The sequence below is a fragment of the Rattus norvegicus genome, chromosome 5 (assembly GCF_021556685.1).
Source record: "Rattus norvegicus strain SHRSP/BbbUtx chromosome 5, alternate assembly SHRSP_T2T, whole genome shotgun sequence".
Lineage (NCBI taxonomy): Eukaryota > Metazoa > Chordata > Mammalia > Rodentia > Muridae > Rattus > Rattus norvegicus.
In genome coordinates, this window is record NC_141538.1 from 143,596,534 (window position 1) to 143,622,857 (window position 26,324).

The window sequence follows — 26,324 nt, forward strand, 5'->3', positions numbered from 1 at the left end:
CCAGCTCCAGCTGTTTCTCATGGGACCATCCAGCAGCCCTGTGAATCTAGTACCTTGGTCCAGACTCTGTTAAAACACAGACTCGACAGGTAAAGTAACTTTCCTGAGGACGCTGAACTTCTGGTCCATGAAGTTGGACCCAACAAGGAGCCTCTTTCCCATAGGGTCTCATCACCACAAGTCTGGGTATACAGCCCAAAACCCATGGATTTTTGTCCCTTTAGAGAAAGCCCACCAGGTAAGCCTTCTATTGCAAGGCAACACTTCCCAGAGACCAGAAGATGGGACATGCAGGGCCATGGGCTGTGACCTCAGCTCTCCTCCCATTTACTCTTCTGCAGCCTGTGCCCTAAAACCTCCATTTCTAAAGAGGATCTTTCTCAGCACCGTGTGAATCCTCAGCCCCCAGCAGCAGGGGTCTAAATTTAGACCCCACACTCTGTGCACAGAAGTGAGTAATGATAATTAGCATAACAATTCTTCCTGTAATTAGCCGGGGAGGAGGGGAGGGGGCGGTGGGAGTCCAAGAGGAAATTACAGAGGAAGCCTGGCTTTTTTCTAAGACCTCACTGGAGGTGACTGCTTGGGCGAGGCTTCTTCTTGGATGGCTGGATCCAGAGAAAGCAGATTGGGGCTGATGAAGGAGTGTCTGCCTCTAACCTCATTGTGATGCGTTACTGGTGCATGTGTGGCTAGGAACCCTGGGAATGAATGAGTTGTGTGAGCAAGCTCGTCTCACCTGCTCCCAAAGGTGTGAGAAAAATCAGACGCTGCATCAACCCGGAGACCACAAGTTACTGTTTATTCCCTGAAGTAAGCAGCTTAAAATGTAAAGCCGGAGTAGATTTGTTTAGGGATGTCTAATTGCTTGAACCAGCCTGTTGCTTGAACCTGCCAAACATCACGTGGCCTGCCTGTGGGTCCAGGTGACTTCTTGGTCCAGCAGTCATCCGTGTAGGCCTGGAGACTCTACCTGCTGCTTCAGGCCTTCCCTGGGGCCTAAGAGGTCTGTTGTCTCCATTGGATGGGACATAGTGGGGCAGCCAGGATGCCCTGGGCTGGGGAGGATGGCGGAGTTGTGAAGGGGCCCTAGAGAGAGGAGGTATCAAGTTCCCTCTGCCCCTCTGCTTAGGGACTCTGAAGCTCCTCTCTCTAGCCTTGAATGCTTTCACGACTCCTGGTTTTTTAAGACTCTATTTCCTCTCCGGTTTCTACCATCTGGTTTTCTTCTCAAGCAATACAGAATAAGAGCACGTCTCTCATCTCCATTGCTCTTCCTACCAGAGCTCTGTGGATACAGCTTAACTGAGGTCATTTTTTGGTAACCTGTTGTATAACTCTTCTGGCTTATAGGACTTTAAAGATAATTGAAGTAATGAAGGAATGAATTCACTCATTTTCTATGTGTCTTAGGCATCGAGTTAATCTCTTGGGGGTGGAAATGAGAGGTACAGCTGCCTGGGACAGCCAGTGAGAGAGAACGGGATTTCATAGGACAGGAGTACAGGGGGAAAGCGTGTGTAAGGCGGGAGTCTGAGAAGGTCTGCACCTAGGAGGTGGAGAAGATCTGGGCTTAGAAGGACGTATGGGTGTCTGAGAGCTCACAGTCACAGGAACGGACAGTTCAGGTCCCTCCACATTTTGTTCTTGGGTCCCTGGCATTTGAAAGGAGGAACGAAATATTAGGTCTATTGTAATTAAGTGACTGTCTTGGGGTGGAGGTTGAGCTCAGTAGTAGAGCATTCTCTTATATAATGAATGAGGCCAGAATTTGGTCCCCAGAATTAGAGAGAGGGAGAAGGGAAGGGAGGTGAGGGAGGAAGGAAGGAAGGGAAAAATGGTGGTGCATGGTGGTGGTAGTGCTGGTAGGCTCCAGTGATGTTGAAATGCATGAACTCTTCCTTTTGGAGCCATCATAGACTTGACCCCTGCCTTAGTTAGGATGTCTATTGCTGTGAAGAGACACCATGACCACGCAGCTCTCATAAAGGAAAACATTTCATTGGGGGCTGGCTTACAGTTCAGAGATGTAGTCCATTATGGCAGGAAGCATGGTGCCACAGAGGCAGACATGGTGCTGGAGAAGGGCGGAGAGTTCTACATCTAGATCCTCAGGTAGCAGGAAGGAAGAGTGAGCCACTGGGTCTAGGTTGAGCTTCTGAGATCTCAACATGCTTCCTCCTAGTAGACCACGCCTCCTATCCCTACTAGCCTATGGGAGCCATTTTCATTAACATGCTTCCTCCTAATAGACCACGCCTCCTATCCCTATGAGCCTATGGGAGCCATTTTCATTAACATGCTTCCTCCTAGTAGACCACGCCTCCTATCCCTACTAGCCTATGGGAGCCATTTTCATTAACATGCTTCCTCCTAATAGACCACGCCTCCTATCCCTATGAGCCTATGGGGACCATTTTCATTTCAACTACTATAAGCTCCTTGTGTTCTGCTCCCTGCTCCTGTAATGGGGTGAGGTGGGGAGATGGGGTTGGGGGAGGGCTACGGTCCTCTCCCCTCAACTGTCTGCTGGCCCAGCTATCCTGCAATGTCTGGGGTTTATCTGAGGCACTTATAATGGTCCTCATGTCACATCTCTGGGAGGGCCTGGCACGGCACAAGTCCTGCAGGAGTGGGCTACCTAGCTCCACTTTTCAGAGGAGACAAATGGAGGCTCTGACAGAATTAAGTCAATCACCAGAGTTGAGAAGCAGGAGAGCTGAGATGCAGTATTCCAGGTCATACTCAGCAGGGATCTTAGAACTGCCCTTGTCACTGGGACAGAATTACAGTGTGGAGCCTCTAGTTACCCAGTCAGTTCACTGGCTTGAATGTCTTGACATCAAGTGGGTTCTCAATTGCCTGACACTTGTCTGAGCTAGGGCTCGTGGGATGACCAGACCTGCAGTGTTAGGATATTCTGACTCAGGGCCAAGAGGGCTGACGTGTGACCTGCTGTTTGACTGACACTTGATAGGGCTGTAATCAGTCCTGTGCCTTATAAGGTGCATAAAGGGACACAGTGGAGATATCAAACTCTCCCAGGAGCCTTGAGTGGCTGTTCTCAAGAACTGAAGCCATGACTGACCGGGATGAAAGGTCAGATCACATCTCTTCCTGTGTGGTGCTCTTAGTGGGTAGATGGCATTCACACGTGCACACGTGCACACACACACACACACACACTTCTGTGGGACTGGTACCCTCATGTGATGTCTCCTCCCCTCCACGGTGCTAGCGACTGGCTCTCTGATGACAGATATACCTCCACGTGGTGCTTTGCTCTCCCTTCCCCCACAGTCTACACACTCAGTAACCAGCTCCACCCGGCTGCCTGGCAGGAGCGGTGGATGGATGGGGATGGGAGGAGGCAGGAGAGGAGTCATTTGTCTGGGACACTGGGAGAGAGTTGGCCACTTACAGTGGTGATGGATGGCAATTCTGCTCTGCCATCTGTCGGGCTGGCAGGCTGCTTAGCACAGCCCTGCACACCTGGCTGGGGCATCCCCTGTGGAGCTGGCTTGCTCTTCCTGTGGCTCGGGGACCAGCTCCTAGCACCACAAGACAGGAGGCAGACAGGAGAGCTAAGTCACGCACCCATGGCCCCAGAGAGGGAAGAGCTGCATATGACCCTCAGGGGGATCCGAGGGCAAGCTCAGGCCCTTGGCTGTTTTCTTATTCAGCATCGGGGTCTTCTGTGAAGCCAAGAGAAGCCAGCATAACTTCACTGCCTGCTCCCTTGGAATCTGGCACACCTGCGCTCGCTCTGTGCAAGCGAAGCAGACTGGGTCTCTCTGTCTTCCCTAGCCAGCTCCTGGAGATACCTTCAAGGTTATTGGGTTGCCTGAGTGGGGGATGGGAAGTAGGGGATATCAGATCTCCTCATCCATGCAGGTCCACCCTTCAGGAAGGCTCACTACAAGGGACCTCCAAAGCTGCCTACTTAACGCCATTAGCTTTCTGCGGGAGGCTAAGGTCCTGAGAACAGGGCCTTGCTCAAGGGTCTTCAGGTTACTTATTCTGTCTCTGTTCCTATCTCTCTCTCCAGTGCACTCCTTCCAGGATCTGGAACTTGTCCGACTGACTAGTCTCTGTCTTTGTATGTAGGCCCCATCCCATCAGCTCCTGGTGTGTTCTCATGTATGAGGCCATTTCATTGTCAGGTCATGGGTGCCTAAGCTATCGGCTCTGGGCTCTCCTTGTCTAGGGTAGAGCTCTCGTGAGGGAATGAGAACAGGACCAGCTCAAATCTCCTCCAGGGAGGTCCCCGGGGCTGTAGATCAGTTCAGAATTTGTCCCCAATGGCCTGGTCACCCTTCAGAGGTTAATTTAGGAAAACAAGGAACAGGACACTTTCCACAACCCTGAGGCCAGTGAGTGAGACCTCTGCATTCTGGGGTGGAATTGCGTGCTTTAGGTGGGAGAGACGGAGCAAGTAGAGTTGTGGGAGCCAGGGTCAGAGACAGCAACAGTAGTTCTGTCTCAGCCATAATGGTGCTAGAGTGTCGCAAAAGGGGGTGTGGAAAAATATTCCTACAATGGGAGAGGGAAAAGGAGAGGGAGAGGGAGAGGGAGAGGGAGAGGGAGAGGGAGAGGGAGAGGGAGAGGGAGAGGGAGAGGGAGAGGGAGAATTAAGAAGAAAAGAGATGATGTTAGTGTAATCTTGGAGGGTTTCTTGGAGGAGGTGGCATTAAAACTCCCAGGTCTTTCTGGGACCTCCTTCCCTATCCTGTAAGTCCTGGAGAAATTAGATGAAAGGAAGGACACATATTATGGACTCTTGGCAGGAAACAGATGGGTGTTCCCGTGTAGGATAAGATGCGCCTGATTTATAAAGGTATGTGCAATGTGCAGGTAGGAACCTTGCGGCATGCAGTGTACTGGGACTGGTGACTGCTAAGTTGCTATCAGCTCAAATGAGGAAGGGTGTGTGTGTGTCCCAGTCCCTGATGAACAGAGGACCACCTCGAGAACCTTCCATGGAGGGACACACAGCTGGAGAGACTCCCTCAGTCACATTCAACAGAACTGTTGGAGACTGGGATGCTCTGAGGCGTTGTGTAGGTCAGGTAGCTACTCAGGGCGGTCCATAGGGGCAAAGACAGAAAGGAGGGGAGGAGCCAGGCACAGTGACTGCTCTCCAAGCCTCCCTTCCTAGGGACCTAGGCAGTCTGGAGGCTTCTGAAGGACAAACACAACAGAAGGTATAGCTACAGCTCACTGGGTACCTACCAGGCAGATAGGGAGGGGACACTGTGTCCCTCCTCACAACACTCGGGCTACTTAGTGTCTTACCGCTTCCATCCTGGGACCAAAGCAAAGAAGGTGAGATCATTCGCCCAGGGCCTCCTAACCAGGGCCTCCTAACCAGGAGGAGACAGCACTGGGGGATGCCCAGGCAGATCTGCTTGGCTCCCAAGGCAGCGAGTGCTTTTCAGAACCATTAATGCCCTGCAGGAGGCCTGGCCCCTGCAGGTTGGTAAGGCTGCCTGGGAAGGAAGGGCCCAGCGGGTGGCACTGGCTACTGAGGTGAGCAAACGCTGCCAAGCCTGTTCCTAAACTTGACAGCTGGTCATTGTTTGCCAGGCAGATGTGGGCTGCGGTTCCCACAAGCTGGGGACGACTTAAAAAGCTGGGCCCTGTCTTAATCGATCCGCAAATGTACCGAGGAATTGAGGTAATTTCTCTAAATTTTACCCGTATTCAAATTTTAGAGGTAAGCATATGGGACGAGCCAGCCTGCGCGTACACTGGAAAGCAGGGAGAGGGCTAACATTTTATGTTATTTTTACCCTGGGCATCAAGGAGGGAGACTCACCATGAATACCTCATTACTTGAATTTTGAATATTCCTCTCTGAGTTGAGCACAAAAGGAAACTTGAAAAAAAAAAAAAGAAAAAGAAAAAGAGCACACTCACATACTGAAACCGTCTCCTCTTTTGAATGTGTGACTCACACCGGCCTAGTTAGGTTTTAATAGCCCAATTGTAAGAATCAATCAGTCCTACATAGATGTGCGTACTCAGAAGTGCTAAGGAAAAGAGGCCATTCCCAAGAGCATTACGATCTCAAAACACAGGAATTCTCTCTTCCAAAGGACGTTAGCTGCAAGCATTTAATGTTTGGTTTTTCTGTTTTGCTCACCTAAGCCCCAAGGTCAGGGCCTAGGGGGAGAGTGATGAAGCGTTTAAGGTGGCAGTGTTAAGATGGAGTTCTAGAAAGAGACCCTTCGCTGACATCATTTTCTGTCTCCACATGAGATATGACTGCTAAGCAGTGTGGAGTGAAGACTCAAGCCATAGGTTTTTCCACCCAGTAGACCTAAGTCAAAAATCCGTGCCCTCTGGCCGCATTAACTGTGTTAGCCTCGCTGGGTCATCATACTGCTCCGGGCTCAGCCTATAGTGAAGGTCAGGGGCAAGCAGGCAGGGACGTGGACTAGTTGTCTTTGGACGTCGTCAGTGGGCTTGGCCCATTGCCTTATTCCAGCAGATCTCAGGATGTGAGTCTTGGATCAAGTGCAGTTCGAGTCCTGTGCAGGCCCAGAGGGGTCCTCGTGCCTGGCTGCTTTCGTGGGTGTGCACCTTCCTTTAGGAGCTGGGCTTACCTACATGTCCCTATCTGAACCTTAGTCTCCTCACATTCTTAGGGCTTCAATCGTGAGCATGTGAGCACAGTATCCCCATCCTAGAGTATACCTCCCTGAGCCCCCTCCCTCTTCCTCCACACACTGTGAGTGTTCATGGTCGCCTTCCCTTCCCTTGACCTTTTTGTGCCCAGGTCGCATTTTTAAACCCAGGAGAACTCCGGGCAGGACAGAGTGATACCTTGTTTCTGAAGGTGGATCTGGAGGCCCAGTCTAGATGCACTGCAAGCCAGGGCCAGCAGAAGGCAAACTTATAATTAATCCCCAGCATCCTCCCCACTATTGTCTCTTCCCCCATTGAGAGCAGCCAATTAGCAGTTCCGCATTTCTCTGCGTGGCAGCCGCTTATTAGCGAAGACAAAGGCAGCATTGATTCCAATTTGTCCTGTGTTTGGCTGTCTCTGAAGTTAAAGATTGCATTTAGGGAGCAGCAATGGAGAAGCAGTGGAGGGGCAATGGCGAGGGAGCACCTAAAATTAGTTGAAATAATTTTAGCTCTATTGTGAATGGCTAACCTAAATATAAATAGAAGAGAGAAGAAAAATCTCCGTAATGTTAATTACCATAAGCATTAAGTACCCAAAAATGAGGCGTACAATTTGTTTGGTGACACTCTGATAATTAAATCATTTTCTCTCACGGAAGCTCCTTGCAGGTTTGCATGGAGCCAGGCTCTCCCTGGGTGCTTCTTTGACCCCAAAGGATCTCCGGATTTTCATTCTGAATTCCTGAGGTTTCTCTCCAGCCCAGGTGAACTATGCTGTGTCACTGCTCACTTGAACGATGGCCCAGGTTGTGTGTAGCCTCAGGGAGGGAGAAAGTCTAAGGTCTGGATGGAAGTGAGCACCAAGAAGGCTCACTGCTCACCCATCCATCCATCCATCCATCCATCCATCCATCCATCCGCATGTCTATGCTTTTTCATTAATGTATTCACTGTACATTTTTGAACATCTTTATTACGCAAAAAGGCATTGTGAGTCACAGATAAAGAAATACTGTCTTGGGCTGGAGAGAGGGCTTAGTGATTAAGAGCACTTGTTGATCTTTGTAGAGGATCCAGGTTCAGTTCCTAGCACCCACATTGGGGATCTTACAACCAGCTCTAAATGCAGCTCACAGTTTGATAGATGACAGATGAATACTTGATGGATAGATGAATGAATAAACGGTTGAGTAGATGCATGGAAGGATAGTGGTTGGTGGTGTATCTATGGATAGACAGGTGCACAGATGACTGCATAGAGCATGAATGGATGGATAGAGGTAGATAGGTGAATGGGTAGATAGTGGTGAATGGACAGACAGACAGACGGATAGGCAGTGAGCTATCTTGATACCTACCTTAGCCCAGACCTTAAGCTTCCAAGATAAAAGGTTGTATCTCTGAGGAAATTGTTATACAACACTCTCCTACCAGAGAGGACCAAGGCAGCAAAGTTATGGCATTCCCAAGGAAGCCAGCAGACTTGGGTAATGGTGAGGAGGCTAAGAAGGAATAGCCTCCTTCTCCACCATTGTGTAGAGAAGGCAGAGGTGGAAGAGACAAGCAAATGTATTTGTTAAGCACTTTCTTTGTACCCAATACTGCGTGCCACATCTTATCTGTTATCTCCTTTGTTCTCCACCTCAATCCTTGAGATTATTATCCATGTTTCTACATATGGGGCTTCTGAGTCTCAGAGATGTGTCCAGCTGGGAAGACCTGTCTGATGACTCAGCATGGGCTCTTAGTAAAGGAAAACATACTCTCTCCCATCATCTGTCCTTCCATTTCTCTCTCTCCTTTTTTTTTTCCCGGAGCTGAGGACCAAACCCAGGACCTTGAGCTTGCTAGGCAAGCGCTCTACCACTGAGCTAAATCCCCAACCCCCTTCCATTTCTTTATAAAATATACCTAACTCTGTATCCTTGGGAAGAAGGTTGGGGGGAGTGTCGTTGCTCTGGATGGTATCTCTGTAGTAGAGCTCTTGCCTGACACACACAGGGACCTGAGTTCCATGCCCAGGACAGGGAGAAAAAAAATCCCAGTTCCTCCCATTCCTCTGGAACTATGATGACCAGCAGGACATGACAGGACAGAATCAGTTGTGTGTAGGGGCTCAGTTCCATCTCCTAAGGAGATCCTGGGACTCCCCCAGTGTCCACCTCATCTGCTTTGCTCACTGCATGACAAAACACCTTGCAGGAGTCCCCGTGGTTTCAGTTCTGTTCTCTCTGCTTGGCTTTGAACCTTGAGAGTCAGCTTTGACCTCAAGCTTTGACCCGTTCACCAGGTCATGATCACAGGGATCACACTGTACCACCTTCCTCCTCCCAGGATCCTCGGCAGCAGTAGCCTTCTCTTCCTGGCTCCCAGGACATCGGAATGGGCACTTCCTGTTGTCGCTCAGTCCCTCTTCCTGGCCTTTTCATTTCCAGCACCCTTAGCTTCATGATTCTTTTTTTTTTCCTTTTTTTTTCTTTATTAACTTGAGTATATCTTATTTACATTTTTTTCAAGTGCTTCTTTTTTTTTTTTTATTAACTTGAGTATTTCTTATATACATTTCGAGTGTTATTCCCTTTCCTGGTTTCTGGGCAAACATCCCCCTCCCCCCTCCCCTTCCTTATGGGTGTTCCCCTCCCCATCCTCCCCCCATTGCCGCCCTCCCCCCAACAGTCTAGTTCACTGGGGGTTCAGTCTTGGCAGGACCCAGGGCTTCCCCTTCCACTGGTGCTCTTACTAGGATATTCATTGCTACCTATGAGGTCAGAGTCCAGGGTCAGTCCGTGTATAGTCTTTGGGTAGTGGCTTAGTCCCTGGAAGCTCTAGTTGCTTGGCATTGTTGTTCATAAGGGGTCTCGAGCTCCTTCAAGCTCTTCGAGTCCTTTCTCTGATTCCTTCAACGGGGGGTCCTATTCTCAGTTCAGTGGTTTGCTGCTGGCATTCGCCTCTGTATTTGCTGTATTCTGGCTGTGTCTCTCAGGAGCGATCTACATCCGGCTCCTGTCGGCCTGCACTTCTTTGCTTCATCCATCTTGTCTAATTGGGTGGCTGTATATGTATGGGCCACATGTGGGGCAGGCTCTGAATAGGTGTTCCTTCTGTCTCTGTTTTAATCTTTGCCTCTCTCTTCCCTGCCAAGGATACCGTATTCTTGTTCCCCTTTTAAAGAAGGAGTGAAGCATTCACATTTTGATCATCCGTCTTGAGTTTCATTTGTTCTAGGCATCTAGGGTAATTCAAGCATTTGGGCTAATAGCCACTTATCAATGAGTGCATACCATGTATGTCTTTCATGATTGTTTTAGACTGCTTGTGGCAGCCACAGCTTTGCCTCCTGTTTCCCACATAGTGGGCTCTGTTTTCCATTCCAACCACAATTTGCACTGTGCAGTTTATTTTGTAGTCTTTCCAGTTGATCACTTCTATGTACAACTGAAACAAAAGTTCCACAGAGCAATGCATTAATATTTTTTTCTTTTGGGTGCAGGGTGCTACTACAGTTTAGTTTATTCTGTTCTGCTTTCACTTCCTTTACAAATGCCAGGCAGGTTCTTGGAGACATAGCTGTAGGTTTGCTCCTGTGGCAAGGCTCCAGCCCAGTCCTGAAGGATATGGGCTGTCTACTGTGTTCTCCACATTCTAGCAGACACAGTGACCAGTGCGCTCTGTAGACCCTGGTGCCTGGAAGGCTCATGTAACTCTGGACTTGCTTCAATTTTAGGCTGGCTCTTGTAGACCTAGGTCCCAGAACACATGGAGAAAACCCAGTTTAAAGGTTAATATCCGCAGAAGCAGGCACAGAGCTAGATTCTAGGTACGTTCACACTGGCACATGTTCTACTGGAACCGTTGTCTAGGCCTGGCCCAGTAAGCCTCAGTATATGTATGACCAGTTGCCATAGACTCAGGTTTCAGACCCAGTCTCATCCCTGTGGGTTCAGGCTCCATGTCCGTGCTAGATCAGCACCCGTGTATCTGTCCTCCAGACAGACCCTACCGATTCAGGTTTCTGGCTACTTCTATGGATCTAAATGTCATGCTTATTCAGGTGTAGTCTAGTTCAATCTCCACAGACTATACTCAAGGTCTGCCTCAGTCCCAGCCTATCCCTAGTGGACAGAGTCAAAGTCTATTCCTATAACCCAAGCAGCAGGGATGACCCCATATTCTTAATAAATTCCTTCTTCCACATGGATCCCACATCTAGCCCCTGAGGCTTATCTCTGAGAACCTAGGCTCTAGACCAGTCTTTCTGGATGTAGGCTCTAGGACTCTGATTTGCTGACCCAGCAGCAGACCAGCCTACCTGAGATCACCACCTCTAAGCATTACCAGATGGTTTACCCAGATTCTTCAGGCTGGCTGACAGGGGAAGGACCTCCACCCCACCCCACCAGGCAGAATATAAAAGCTGGAAGAGTTGCCAGCTCCTAATGGGAAGACAGGAATACACGGCCACAGGATCATGAACAACCAGGGACTTAAGGTACCGACAAAGAAACAAAATGAATTCCGGTAGTGGATCCTAAAGAAGTAGGAAGTTATGGATTACCTGAAAAACTCAAATGATCACCTTTGTGGTAGTTATTGTTGTCAATGTGACAGGATCTAGAATCATCTGGGAGACAGGCCTCTGGGAATGCCTATGGGAGGTTATCTTGATTGTGTTAACTGAGGTAGGAAGAGCTGCCCACTCTGGGCAGAGCCATTTCCTACACTGGGGTCCTGGATGCTGCAGGAAATCGAGTGAACTTAGCATGAGTGTTCATTGCCCTTGCTTCTGGCTTGGGGTTGTAATGTTCTGCAGCTGACTCAAGCTCCGGCTGCTTTGACTTCCCTGCCTGACAGACTGTCCTTGAACTGTGAGCCCAGACAAACCTTTCCTTCTCTTACGTTGCTTTTTGTCAGGGCATTTTATCACAGCAACGGGAAAAGAAACTAAGGTGACCTTAAGGATCTCAGTGAGCTACAAGAGAACACAGACAACTCAGGAATACAACAAAGAGACAGGAGTCTGAAAAGGACCTAAAAAAACCAGAAAAGCTACAAAGCAAGCAAAATACTTAGGAGTAAATTAAACTAAGAGAAAAACCTATGACTGAAACTCCAAATCACTGATGAGAGAAATGAAAGAAACACAAGCAGAAAGATCGTCAGTACTTGCATATCATTTTGTCCAGGGTGTGTGTGTGTGTGTGTGTGTGTGTGAGAGAGAGAGAGAGAGAGAGACAGAGACAGAGACAGAGACAGAGACAGAGACAGACAGAGAGACAGAGAGAGACAGAGACAGAGATAGAAACAGACAGAATGAATGAATGTGTGTGTATGTGTGTCTGAAAGAGAGTATCAGTGTGTGTGCACACGTGTGTGCATGTGTGTATGTCTATTTGCACATTTGAGGGTACACATGGAGGTCTAGGGTTGATGCAGGAAATCAACTTTGATTACTTATCCACTTGGCCCCTCAATCAATCTCAGAGCTCTCGGATATGGCTATTCTCAGTGGCCATCTTACCTTACCCTGAGGAGTAGTGCCCACCTGGCATTGATGTGGGTGCTGGAGATCTGAACTCTGGACCTTACGCGTTCACCTGCACTTTTGCGTGTCCAGCTATCTCTCCAGATTGAGAATTGCAGCTTTAGAATGCTGTAGATTCGAGCAATTTATGGATCCAATGCAATCCTTCTTAAAGCCTTCAAAGATACTTTTCAAAGAATAACAAAAAAATTCACATAAAATTCCAAATTTTGTGTGTATGACACCCCAAAAGACTGAACAATGCAAATAATCTTTTTTTTTTTTTTGGTTCTTTTTTTCGGAGCTGGGGACTGAACCCAGGGCCTTGTGCTTCCTAGGCAAGCGCTCTACCACTGAGCTAAATCCCCAACCCCGCAAATAATCTTGAATGACGAAGTTGCAGGCATCGTGCTTCCTGATTACAAACTATGCTGCAAAGTCATAGGAGTGAAACAGCTTGACAGAGGCGTGAACGTCTATAGGTAGACCAACGGACGGAACTGAGAGCTCAGAAACTGATCCAGTCACTTATGCATACGGTGCCAGGAAGTAAAGTTGGGAAGAAGCACCCTTCAATGAATAGTGCCGGGGGAAACATGATCCCCACAGGCAAGGATTGAAGATGGAGCTTATCTTTTGCTACATACAAAAATTAATTCAAAGTGGTTTAAAGACTGAAAGCTACTAGAAGACAATGGGGAAGCTTACCTGCCCTTTTCTAGGCCAAAATTCTTTGGATTCAACCTTAAAAGCACAACCAAAGTGGAAGTAGGTACAGGGACCGCACATCAAACTAGAGAGCTTCCCCCGCAAGGGAAACAGTCAGCGGCCTAAAGAAAACAATCTAAGGAAGAAGGGATAAGCAGACCACACGTCAATGAGGGGCTGGAATTCGGTGTAGAAGGGATTCCTACAGATGAGTAGCAAACCGGCAATCCAGCTAAAACAGCAGCAGCAGGGCTGAAGAGATACCCTGAGCAGCAACCAACTGAAAACCCTACACTTCTAATATTCAAATGTTTACCAATCATATGCTCATAAACATCACGACGGGGTGGGTGTCCCTGTGAGAACAGCCATTATTAAAAGGATAAACACAATAGGTCAGGAAGGATCTGAAGGAAAGGGGATGCTTGGAGACCGCCGTTGACAAGGGTTTAATCGATACTGCTCTTACAGAAAAAAAAAATTAAAGAGAACCGAGGCATTATCCAGCAATACCATTTATAGTCTATACTCGAAGGAATGAACTGAGTAGTGAAGAGATCGCTCTGTGTGTTCCCACGTTCACTTTAGCGAACACAGACTCAACCTAAGTGTTCACTGGCAAGTGAATGAAGAAAGAAAACATGAGCTAGAGTCTCTCTCTGGAATACTATTCAGCCTCAAAAAGGGAATAGGCATTTCCTTCCTTCCTTCCTTCCTTCCTTCCTTCCTTCCTTCCTTCCTTCCTTCCTTCCTCCCTCCCTCCCTCCCTTCCTCCTCTTCCTCCTCCTCCTCCTCCTCCTCCTTCTTCCCTCTCTCTCTCTCTCTCTCTCTCTCTCTCTCTCTCTCTCTCTCTCTCTCTCTCTCTGGCACCATGGGTGAAGTTGGGGAATACCTTACAAGTGAAACGAGCCAGTCACAGAAATTCAACATCGCCCAAGCTCACGCCTGTGGGGATGGAGCTTTGATTGGCCAGAAGGGGCAAGTTCTGGAGACGGGCTGTACAGAAACGGTGAGGGGAGCGTACCACATGCACCCTGGAAACCAGCTGGAAGTAACCCGCAGGTCAGTGAGATGAGGCCCGGGCACAGTCTAATTGATCCTCGGTGTTTAAATACACCAAGTCCTACGGTGCACACCCCGAATGCATACAAATGTTTTATCCAAGAAAAAGTTTAAAGAAAATAAGGACATTGTTTTCTACAAATACAGTGATCTTGCAGACCACTGAGTCGTTCCTTTGAGAACCATTCCTGGCATGGCAGGCCTCCCTTTACACCATCTTGCCCATTGCATAGACTGTTTTTAATCCTGGAAGCCCCTCAGAGGCTTCCCTCCTGTCTTTCAAGTTTTAATTCAAACATCGATTCTGTAAACCATATTCCCTTCAGTTCCCTAAGTTAAAGGGCAGCAGATCCCCTCACTCCCCTGACCACTTTCATCTTCTGTTTTTTGTTGTTTTGTTGTTTTGTTTTTGGTTTTTTGTTTTGTTTTGTTTTTGTTTTTGTTTTTGTTTTTGGTTGAAACCATCTTGTTCTTGCTAGTCAGACCTCTCCAACCCTCTGTCCTCCTGGAGAGAACTTGCTTTGTTCACAGATGGGACCTCAAAGCCTTGAACCGGTTAGGCAAACAGCAGGTACTCAGTAAGTGCCAGTGCTGAGTGGGTCACCTCTAGATGACGTCACCAGGTCTTCCTGCAGCTGTGTCAGATTTTGGGTTACTGTTAGAGGGACACCAAGTCTACTGCTTCAGTCAGTCTGCATGGCCACCCCTTCCTTCTCCATCCCTTCCCAAGGAAGGCTTATAGCAACCTCAACAGACAGTAGGGTGCAGAACGGTAGAAAATGAAGGCTCAGAGGCAAGAGATGGAGAAGGCAGAGGCGTGGGCTGCAGCCACCCTGCAGGCACTGTCCCGATTCTGAGGGAGCAGACTGGGTTTTCCCAAGGGTAGCTACAAGAAGTAGTCTGGCTTCTCACCTGGCAGCTTGGGGTCCCAAAACAAGTCAGGGGTCTTGTCACAGACTTCATTTCTCTGAGAGAGTTTTTGATGTAGAAGAGGGTGGTAGTGGGCTCCAGGCTATGTTCTTGGGAAAGAACTTGTCAAGTGGGGTTTCCCTCAGGTATTTGTATGTTTTGACAGTTAACAGAGCAGGTGGCATATTGTTACAATAAAAATTGAGGATCCCAACCAGAACCTGTCACCATTGTGGGAATCGTCACACTCACTACTCTGAACTTATGAAGTGGAAGTCACTTCTTTCCTGCCTTCTTCTTCCTTTCTCCCCCTTCCTCCCTATTTGTCCCTTTTCTTTCACCTCTCCCTTCCACCTCCCCTCTGCCTTCCTCCTCCTCCTCTTCCTCTTTCTTCTCAGCTGTTAAGGCAAGTTACCATCAAACGCACGATCCTCCTCCCTTAGCTTCCCAGATGCTGGGATCTCAGGTGTGCACCATCACACCTGACTTGTACAACAGACATCTCAAGCCACATTAGGGTTTTATATCTGCCTGGTTGGCCATGTCCCAACACGTGTGTGTGTGTGTGTGTGTGTGTGTGTTTGAATCACCAATGGAACCTAAGGCCATATCAAAGCATTCTTCCTCCTTGGTGGAGTGACTCCAAAGATGAACCCTACTAATTCTGCCTTCCTGGTCCTCTTGCTCCTGGATGGTTCCCTCCTGGGAAGTCCGGGCTGGCTTGTGACTTAGTTTAAAAAGAAGAACAGAGCACTGTTGCAATGCCAGGTCTAGGCTGAGCCTTAGGAAAGTCTGGAAGCTTCTCCTTTTGTGACCCAGAGCTGCCAGGTAAGAAACCAGACTACCGCCCTATGTCCTACGGTGACCACATGGAAAGATCATGACTTGTGGGAACTTCACAGAAATGGAGAGTGAACCCCAACCCTTCTGTCACCCTTTAAAACATGAGATACACGAAGAAACAAAGTGGAATCTCCCAGCCTGGCCCAGCTGTGTACCCAGATGCTTCTGCGTGAAGCAGAAGAGGCACCCAGCCAAGTCTGTCATTCTCTGCCCAGTCAACTCTCAAGAGATGGGTAGATATGAATCTTCTAAGCTTGGAGTGGTTTGTCAGTCCATGAGGGTGAACAGAAACACGGGGGTACCACACACACTCCTACTTCTGTGGCTCTCCACAGGGTGGATGGCCTGGGATGTGGGGGAGGGGATGAAGTGAGGATGTCCAGCTCTTCCCTCCACTGTTCTGCCCCCTGTTATTTCCCCACATCCTAGGTAGATACTCTCAGGCTTTGGTCCGTGTGTGGTTAGTGAGGTCTGGGATCTGGCTTGGAAATGCCTTTAGAATAAGTCAGGGGCCTTTAGGAATTCCAGCAGCATGTCACCCGGCAGACAGACACCTGTGTAAGTGGCTAATTCAGTCAAGGAGTCGAGACTTGCTGCACCGTGCCTGGAATCCTAACAGACCGAAGTGGAGATCATCAGACCCAGAGGCATGCTGACCCAGCCCTAGGCAAGTTGAGCTGAGGTCTCCCCCAGGATCCAGAGCCTTTAGGACTTGAGCCAGGAAAAAAAACCAACAAAACACTGGAGTCTGCTTATCCATGTTGGGTCCCTAACATCTTCCTGGAAAAACTCACCTAAGAAAGAAGACAGTGACATCATTTATAGGCTGTGGGAAGGGCTGAGGACCCATGCTCAGCGGAGGGTTTCTCTAGAGATATAGATCCCAGTGCAACTTCAGCTGAGGGCAGAGGGCAGGAGGCTGTAACTGGGAAGAAAAATAAATGTCTCTGTTTTATTGGCTGGAACATACAGGAGAAGGCATCCTAGACAACATAAAGCTGCCTCCCAGGGCCCAAGGGCTGAGAATCAGGGACTTCCCATGATTCCTTTTTGCTTCTCCCTCACCCACTATGCACCTCCCTTCCCTTCTTCACACCTAGGCTGGAGCTGGGAGACAGACAGACTTGGGTTCAGTGTGCACCTTAGTTTCCTTCAGCAATGCTCCTTCCCAGGTCCTAGCAGAGCGTTCTAGTATTTTCTTCCATCTGATCTAGTAGGCATCTGTGTGTGGGGGCAAGCAGCTGCCCTAGGCATGGGCATGTCGTCTGTACATGGGCAAAGATTGAGCATTCTGAGCACTGTCCGTGTGTACACTTTTCCACAGTGATGGCGAGAATGGGACTAGAGAGATGCAAAGTGTGGGGTTGACAGCTGGACGACACTCAGAACTCTTTACACAGCCTGTCCCCAAGTGTCTCTCTCTCTAGTCCTGGTCCTGGTGAGGAGCTAGTATCCCTGCTTTATGCAACACCAGGTCCCTGCATTCTGGCACCATGGAGAGCTCTAAGGGAAGTTCCTTGGCCTGGTAAGACATTCCCATTGTGTTTGGAGAGTTGCTGTAAAAGTGGAGACCTCTCGGTGAGCATGGGCATCAGAGGCCAGTGTCCTGAGTGTACCCAGGACTCACCCAGGAGCCTCTGGAGGGTTGCAGAGGCAGGCGTAGGATGTCTAAGGAGGATAGTGTATGCAGAGGCTGCAGGTCAAGTTCCTTGAGGGTTGGTAGAGGGTGGAGCACCAAGAAGATGACAATTCATCCCTGTTGCTATGACCTTGTTCCTAAAGTCAGGCTGAGTTGTTGGAGAACAGGTGACATCAATTCTCAACACTTGCCTTTCTTACACCCTTGGTCTAGCTACTGATTCCTCACTGGGCAAATGTTATCTGTTTCTGTCCACATGTGGCAGGCTGAGGGTCAGAGGGGCCAGGCCACTCCCTCAGAGTGAGGAAGAGAAAGATCTAGTTCTGCTTCTTCTCTGCATCCATGGGGAACCAAAGCCGGGAAGCTCAAGGGCATCCCAAAGGCAGCATGGTCAGCCAAGTGCTGGAAACCAATTCCACAGGTTCTCTGATTCCCAACCCTCTGTGTCACAGAGCCCAGGTGACGCTTGGCCAGTTCACCCTGGATTTCCAGACTTGTGACAAGCCCTTCCCCATCCTGTGGTGGCAGTGTGCAGTCCCAACTCCCCAGTCCTCCTCATCCCTAGCGCCCCAGGTGCCTCTTTGATTGTAGGCAGTGCAGGGCAGCTCATCTAGAGCCTGCTGTGGCTTCTCCTCAGTGAGAAGCTTTTCATCCTGTTCCCTGGTAGCCCCCAAGGTCACTCCTCACTTTGACAAAGAGCAGAAGGACAAAGCCCAGACAGGTGGTAGCATGAAGGACCCACAGCTGGGGACACCTGTCCTGACCTTCCCAAACCCCAGGTTCCCCATCAGACAGCCACAGTGCCTTTGAAACTGGAGCATGTGCTGCTCATTAAAAAAAGGGGGGGGAGGGGCATGCGTGCATGCGTGCGTGCGTGCGTGTGTGTGTGTGTGTGTGTGTGTGTGGTGTTTAACTCTTGGCTCAGTAAGACGTCCACATTTGAAGAACTTTGTCTTGCTCTTTGTGGCCAAGAGCTCAGTCAACTTGCAGCTCGCACGCAAGTCACCAGTGTTAGGCCAGCATCTGCCACCAGCGGCTCCAAGGATGCAGCAGTGGCTGGAACACATTTGCAAGGAGCCAGGCTGTGGGTCTGAGGAGATGGGAAGGAATACATGACCAAACAACCCTCAGGTCAGAGAGGGAATCGCCATGCAAATAAGAAAATATTTTCAACTGAACAGAGATGAAAATAGGAGCCCATTAAAACTCCTGAGATGTGGTGAGACTATTCCCAACTGATGTGTTTCACCAGCAGCAGAGTCAGGGAGCATGTGAGCTTGCATAAAAACAAAGGTATGTGTTCACATTTACACACACACACACACACACACACACACACACACACACACACACACGAGAGAGACAGAGAGAGACAGAGAGACAGAGACACAGAGAGAGACACACACAGAGAGAGAGAGAGAGAGAGAGAGAGAGAGAGAGAGAGAGAGAGAGAGAGAGGGAGAGAGATTGGTTTTTTTTTTTTTTTTTGGTTCTTTTTTTCGGAGCTGGGGACCGAACCCAGGGCCTTGTGCTTCCTAGGCAAGCGCCCTACCACTGAGCTAAATCCCCAGCCCCGAGAGATTGTTTTAAATAATGTGGAGGCAGAAATTTAGCACTCCTTCAATTAGGGACATAGGCAGTGTAGTGTCATGGTCTTAGTGGTTGCCAGGTATTACGGATATTGCTTTAGCCCTGCCCATCCACATCGAATCAAGGCTGTTTGATTCCCAGCTACAACCTTTTTGCCCCTCAGCATACACGTGGGCTTGCACCTTGCACCTGCACATATACACAAGTGGCAACAGTTTATGGTGGTTAGAAGATGCCTCCTCATCTGCCAGAAAGGTGACCCTGTGCACAGTGACAGCCTCAACAGCATCTGGCAAGGGGGCCCACTCACCCATATTCACATGACAGTTGGAAAAAGACCGCTATTGGGCTCATATAATTTTCCTTTTTTTCTTTTTTTAAGTCAGGGTCTCACATAGCCCACATTGGCCTGGAACTTGCCAAGTAGCTGAGGATGACCTTGAACTCTGATCTTCCTGCTTCCATCTCCCAAGTGCTGGGATGACGGTGTGCACCACCACTCTTGGCTTATGAAGTGCTGGGAATGGAATCTAAGACTTTGTGCATGGTAGGCAAATACTTTACTGACTGAGTCACATCCCCAGCCCTGCCTTGAGCTCTTCAATCCTTGTTTTATTTGGAGATAACTATAGATGTACATGAAATTGCAAGGGCAGTGGAGAGAGGTCTTGGGACTCTTCACCTGTTCAACCATCTTGTTTAATTCTGGCATAGCATCACAACTGGATATCAGTATCAGAGAGAGCATGGATTAGCGCTGTGAAGGTTTGTTTGTTTGTTGTTGTTTTGCTTTTTTTGTACGGATCACGTAGCCATCACAATGAAGACACAGAGCCAATGTTCCTTGACCTCCTCCTTTGTGGTCAGCATCTCTCCACTCCCACAACCTTGGCAATTGTTGCCCCACTCTCCAATCTTATCATTTAGTATTTTTAAGGAATGTTATGTTTGTTAACTTAGAGGATTAATTTATCAGGGGACATTATTTACATGGAATTGTATATCCTGGGACACTGGATCTTGGTTTCATCCCCGCTCTGACCTTGAGCTACATCCAGGTGCCATGTGCTTTAATCATTTTCCCCTCTTCTTTCTAGTGTTGACGTACCAGGGTACTTTGGTTTGTCTTTCCATCAATCAATCAATCAATCAATCAATCAATCAATCATTTTACATCCCAATCACAGCCCCCCTTGCTCCCAGTCCCCACTCACACAGTTCTTCCCCCTTCTCTTCCTCTGAGAAGAGTGAGGTGACCCTAGGTACCAACCCAGCTGGCACATCAAGTCACTGCAGGACTAGGCACATCCTCTCCCAGTTAGAGGAACAGGGTCCATAGACAGGCAACAGAGTCAGTGACAGATCTTGTTCTAGTTACTGGGGGACTTGCATGAAGACCAAGCTGCATATCTGCTACATGTGTGTGGGAAGGTCTAGATCCAGCCTGTGTGTGCTCTTTGTGCATGTAGTTTAGTCTCTGGGAACCCCCAAGAGTCCAGATTAGTTGACTCTGTTGCTCTTCTTGTGGAGTTCCTATCCCCTCAGGGCCCTCAATCTTTCCCCCAACTCTTCCATAAGACTCCCTGAGCTCCATCTAATGTTTGGTTATGGGTCTATGCATCTCATTCCACTGGCTCCTGGGTGGAGTTTCTCAGAGGACAGCCATGCTAGACTCCTGTCTGCAAGCATAGCAGAGTATCATTGACAGTGTCAGGGATTGGTTCTTGTCCATGGGATGGGTCTCTAGTTGGCCCAGTCATTGGTTGGCCATTCCCTCAGTCTTTGCTCCATCTTTGTCCTTGTACTTCTTGCAGGCAGGACACATTTTGAGTGAAAGGTTTTGTAGGTGGGTTGCTGTCCTTGTCCCTCCATGGGGGAGTTCTGCTTTCACTAGGGTTTTTAAAACATGTTCATACTGTAGAACATTTTTGTTGTTTCTGGATGTGGACTGTGTATTTTTGTATGGTCGTATTTCATTTCTCTGGGATAAGAGTCCAGGAGCAGAAACAAGATTTGTATGCTTCAGGGTGTGTTTAGCTTTTAAGTAAACTTCTCTACTATTTTTCAGAGGATAGCAACATCTTACATCCAGGAGACATCTGGCTTCTCCACATTGCCACCAGCACTTGGTATGGCCACTACCCAGAAGGGCATTGCAGGGTCTCATGTAACTCTGGCTGGCATCAGATTAATTGTGTAGCCAAGCTAGCCCTAAATTCCTGATCCTTCTACTTCTAGTCCTCCCTCCCCCAGAACTGGAATGACAGGCCTAAATGGCTGTGCCAGGCATCTCTGTAGCTTGAATTTGCACTGCCCAGTGGTTAGGGATGTTGAAGTTTATGAGCTTAATTGCTACTTTTCTATTACCTTTGGTAAAATACGTGTTCATGTCTTCTATCTTCTCATTGGCTGAGCTTTTCTAAAAATTATAGTAAAAGGTAAACAACAGAATTTACCATTAATATTTTAGTGTATGATATGTCTGTGTATGCATGTGTTTGTGTGGCCACATTTGTGGAAGTTGAGGACAACCTCAAGCATGGGTCTTTACCTCTGCCTTGTTTGAGGCAACATCTCTCATTGTTCATTGTAGGATCCTGGCATTAGCTTCTGGGAATTCTCTGGTCTCTACCTCCCATCTCTTGAAAGGGACATTGGGATTCTAGAGATTATAGATACTACTGTATCCAGTTTTTATGTGGGTTCTGGGCATGGCAAGTACTTTTACCCATGAAGCCCTCTCTTCAACCCCTATTCTAATAATCTTAAAGTGCCTAGTTCAAGAGCACTGTACATATCTATGATCACACACCAATTTCCACAACATTCTAACCTTACAAAACTGAAACTCCCTGCCCTCTAAACATCTCTCCATTTTCCCTACCTCACTCCTGATAACCTTCCTCCTCCTTCCTAAGAATTTGACTTTAATTTGAATTTTTTTAGATATTTTATATGAGCAGAATCATGGAAATTTACCTTTTTATGACTGGCTTATTTGCTACATGTAAGATCCTCAAGGTTCACTGGTTTGGAAGCTTTTGTCAGAATTGTCATCTCTTTTGATTCTGAATAATACTCCTCTGTTTACCAATTTTTCTGTCACTAGGTCTGATTTGATTCTACCTTTCACCATTCTAAATAATGTTTCTGGGGTTGTGGGTGTGCATGTATCTCTGAGACTCCATATTCAATTCTTTAGGGTCAGAAGTGAAGCCAATGGGTTGTATTCTCCTTTTATTAATTATTTGAGGGATGTCGTGTTGTTTTCCGCAGCATCTGTATTACTTCACATTCCCTCCAACTGTGCCCCAAAGTTCCAGCTTCTCCTTGTCTTTACACCTATGATCCTCTATGATATAGTGTTGTAGCTATACTAAAGAATGTGAGGGGGCACAGTGTTGAGTTTTGAGAATTCTTTATTTATTTCTGGTTACTAGTCCTTTATTAGATATTTGTTTTAAATGTTTTCGGTCTTTAACTTGTCTTTATTCTGTGAACATGGTTCTTTTTAGAGTAAATTTTATAATTTTGGTAAAGTTTAACTTATTAACTCTCCTCTTTTGTGAATCAAGATTTTGGTGTCTAAGAAGTCTTCACTAAGCATGGCTCAGAAGATTTCCTTTCTTGTTTTCTTATATGCATTTTCACAGTTCAGTGTCTTCTATTCAAGTTGATCTATTAAATGGATTTTTATAGGATGTGTTAGAAGGCGTGTAGACAATAGTTACTTCAACACCAACTGTTAAAAAAGCTCCAGTATTGCTCCCTTGGCCTGTTGACAAGAAAGACCATACAGATAAGTTTTCAACTATTGAACCTGTCTGTCATTCCTAGAATAAATTCTGCTTGAATGAGGTTAACAATTGTTTATGGGTGCATAGGCATTGAAGCTCTTCCATTGGGTGCACAACAATGTAGAATCACCTCGAACTTTTGATAAACACATACCATTATGCAGCATGTGATATTGATTTCTGTTTCTGTCAATCTTCTTTAAGCATATTTCATTTGTCATTGATCCAACAGTTCCTGATCTTCTTTTGAGTGACATCCACATGAAATCTTTCTGATTTATTTTATTTTGACCCTCCTTGTTTGTTTGTTTGCTTTTAAATGAGTTCCTTGAAGATACCACATAGTTGGGCTGATAAATTTTTTTCTCTGCCAATTTTCCTTTTTCACTTGGTATATTTGAACCATTTACATTTAGTGTAATTGTCATTATGTTAGGGCTCAAGACTATCACTGTTATTATTTTCTTTATCTTCATTTCTTTTGCTTTTGCTTTATTATGCCAGTTTTGCTGAACACATGGAATTTTAAAGAATCAATTTTAAGGATGGTGGAATGGCCATCCATGAGAGTGTGGTCAACCTCAAAGAGTAACTATTAAAGGCATTAAGAGAAGGTGTTTGGAATAAATTCTCTTTGGTCCATTTGGTTCCTAGGAAGGGTCACAGTACTTCAATGTTGAGCAGATAATTGCCAAGGATGTCCTTGTCATCACTCTTTTCAATAGGACTGAGATGGCCTTTGTGCTAGCTGTGGCTCCTCTGTTAGTTGCTGTCAGGCAACAATGTAGGCAGCCTTCTTTCTTGAGACTCTGGCTTTATTAATTTTTGTTTGTTAGCAAAGATACTCCAGAATCCACTGATTCAGCCAGTACTCATGGGTTCAGTTCTATTAGCAAAAAGACTAGGGTTGGAGGGCATATCCAGGCCCTGTTTCAAAGCAGTACAAGCCCATTTTCTGAGACAATCTCACTGTTGGTACACCTGGGGATGCTGTGATTCTCTCCCCTCTGTAAGCTCAGTAAATGTCAGTGCCAGAGGTCTCAGCATTGACTTTGTTATGAGTGGTGATTGTTAGACTCCTGGGTTATTAAGATTCACTTATTTTTACTTGTTTTAGTGTTTTGCCTGCATGCACATATGTGTGTCACATGTGTTCCTGATGCCCTCAGTGTCCAGAAGAGGGTGCTGAAGCCCCTAGAACAGAAATTAAGGATGACTGTGAACTGCCATGTAGGATCTGGGAACCAAATCCAGATCATCTGGAAGAGCAGTAAGTGCTCTTAACCACTGACCCATGTCTCCAGTCTTGCCTTACAGAGTTCTGACAGAGTCAAAGCCTTGGAAAAAAGAATCTTGCTGCCTATGGTGGTTGATGGAGTGCATTGCTTTATCACTGAGGTAGAGACACCGAGCCCCTTCTGCCCTCCAGCATTCCCACTTAGGTCTCATGTGTCAGCTACAAGCTGCCCTTGCACAAAGCAAGAGAGAGGTAGCAGCTTTCCATGGTGCTTTCACTGAGTAAATGTGTGTCCTCGTCCCTCTCCCCTGCAGCTGCCTCTCCACTAAGCACTAGAGAGACATGTGGAGGTGAGGAGGGAAACAGGCTTTGGTTCTAGAAGTTTCCTGCGCCTGCCCCAGGGCTGTGATGCCTCTCCTGGGCCAGGCCTGCCAGTGTTTCACCTCCATCTGTTCACACTCTCTCATTGGATCCACAGTATCCCTGGAACTCATATCATCCTGTTGAAATTTCCTTAACCGGTTATTTTAACATCAAGAAATTTACATTTAATGTCTTACCACTGTAGCAGACTCTGGGAACACAGCCCCATTAAATGCCCAGGATGCCAACATCTGCTCAGCCCCGCTCAGCCCCAGGATAGTGAGACACCCCCCACCCCCCACCCCCGACTTGCTCAAACAGGCCCTCGAGCATGCTAACTGCACTGTTTCATGGCTCAGTGTGGGCACCTTTCCCAGTATAGCTGTATCTCTTTGTCCCTAAACATTCAGCCATTTTTGCAGCCCAGTCCCTCATCTTTCTCCCTCTGTCACCATTAACCTGAGTTTTTCCTACCAAGGCAATTTTTTTTTGTTGAAAAATTATGATAAAATACAGAAAGCACAGCATCTGCTGTCTTATCCATTATTAAGTGTAAGTTCTGAGACATTCAGTACATGCCCATAGAAGGGGAAGTCAGCACCTTTCATCTGTCTTTGGAAGTGGAGCTGTCAGGGTTGGGGATTTAGCTCAGTGGTAGAGCGCTTGCCTAGCAAGCACAAGGCCCTGGGTTTGGGCCCCAGCTCCGGAAAAAAAAAAAAAAAAAAGAAAAAGAAAAAAAAAAAGAGGAAGTGGAGCTGTTCCCTCCCCAAGTTCTGGCAACTACCCCTTACTATGAATCCTACAACCTGAGATGTGTGTGAATGGAGCCATCCAGTGTTTGTGCAAATGTGTGTGAATGGAGTCATCCAATGTCTGCGCTGATGTGTGTAAATGGAGCAGTGCAGTGTCTGTGCTTTTGTGCCTGGCTTATGTCACTTGGTCTAATGCTGTTCTAGTAGGACCATATCAGTTCCTTTTCCCCCACCAAATACATGACAGAAACAACCAAAGGAAGGGTTGACTTTGACTCCTAGTTTGAAGGGATACAGTTAGGGAAAAGAGAGGAAAGCATGGCTATCACAGGGGGGACGTTGGTTTATGACATGGTTGGTCACATTGCACCTGCAGTCAGGAGGCAGAGGGGAGATGAATGTTGGTATTCAGTTCACTTCCTTCCCTTTTCCATTGCATTCTTGGGGTCCCCAGCCCATAGAGTGTGCTGACTGCATTTCACGTGGATCTTCTCTTCTGAGTCTCTAGAAAGACTCATAGAGATTTGTCTTCCCATCAGGTTGATAATGAAGTTTAATCATCACAACTACTCTAACAAAATACTCGGGGCATGATCATGTTGGTAGAGAAACGAGGTTTGTTTAATTCAGGGTTCTAGAGGTTGAAGGTGTGAGATTGACAGCCACATTGGTTTAGCCTCTGCGAAGGCCCCAACAAATTGGGTGTCAACAGTGAACAAAAGTGGGGGGAAAGGATCATCATGTAACTGTAATGGACTTTCTATGCCAGCCCCAGCTCTGATAAAGACATGGAGACATATTTTTTAATTACAGCTTTAGACCTTGCTTACCCTTATTCCAGACTAGCTCGTATAACTTAATTAACTCGTTTATTCTAATCTAAATTCTTCCATGTAGCTTGTTAGTTACTTCTCCTTCTGCCCTGGCCTGCTTATTCCTCAGCATCTCCCTTGAGAACCCTCCCACTCCTGACTCCTGTGCCTGATTTTTTCCCAGAGTTCCTATCTCTGCTGAAGTCCCACCTATTCTCTCCACCTTTGCTATAGACCATCAGCTTTTTATTGGACCAATCAGAAGGTGGGAGAGGGAGTGTTTTTATTGGGCCAATCAGAAGGTGGGAGAGGGAGTGTTTACAAAATATGATGTAGCCACATGAATAATAAAGTCTAGTCTACACTCAACTCTCTGCCCTCACAGAACTCAACATTTGAGGACAATTTTTGCATGGTGCACAAAAAGATCACCCCCAACACATCTGGAAATATGAAGT

General features: G+C 47.3%; 1 long non-coding RNA gene across 1 annotated transcript in view; it reads left to right on the forward strand.

Annotated features, from left to right (window-relative positions):
* The first annotated feature begins 691 nt into the window (after window positions 1-691).
* Window positions 692-26,324, forward strand: part of LOC120103127 (uncharacterized) — an 88,044-nt gene continuing 62,411 nt past the window's right edge. The window contains exon 1 of the long non-coding RNA XR_015620487.1: window positions 692-813. This is a non-coding gene — a long non-coding RNA (uncharacterized LOC120103127). The remainder of the gene's footprint in view (window positions 814-26,324) is intronic.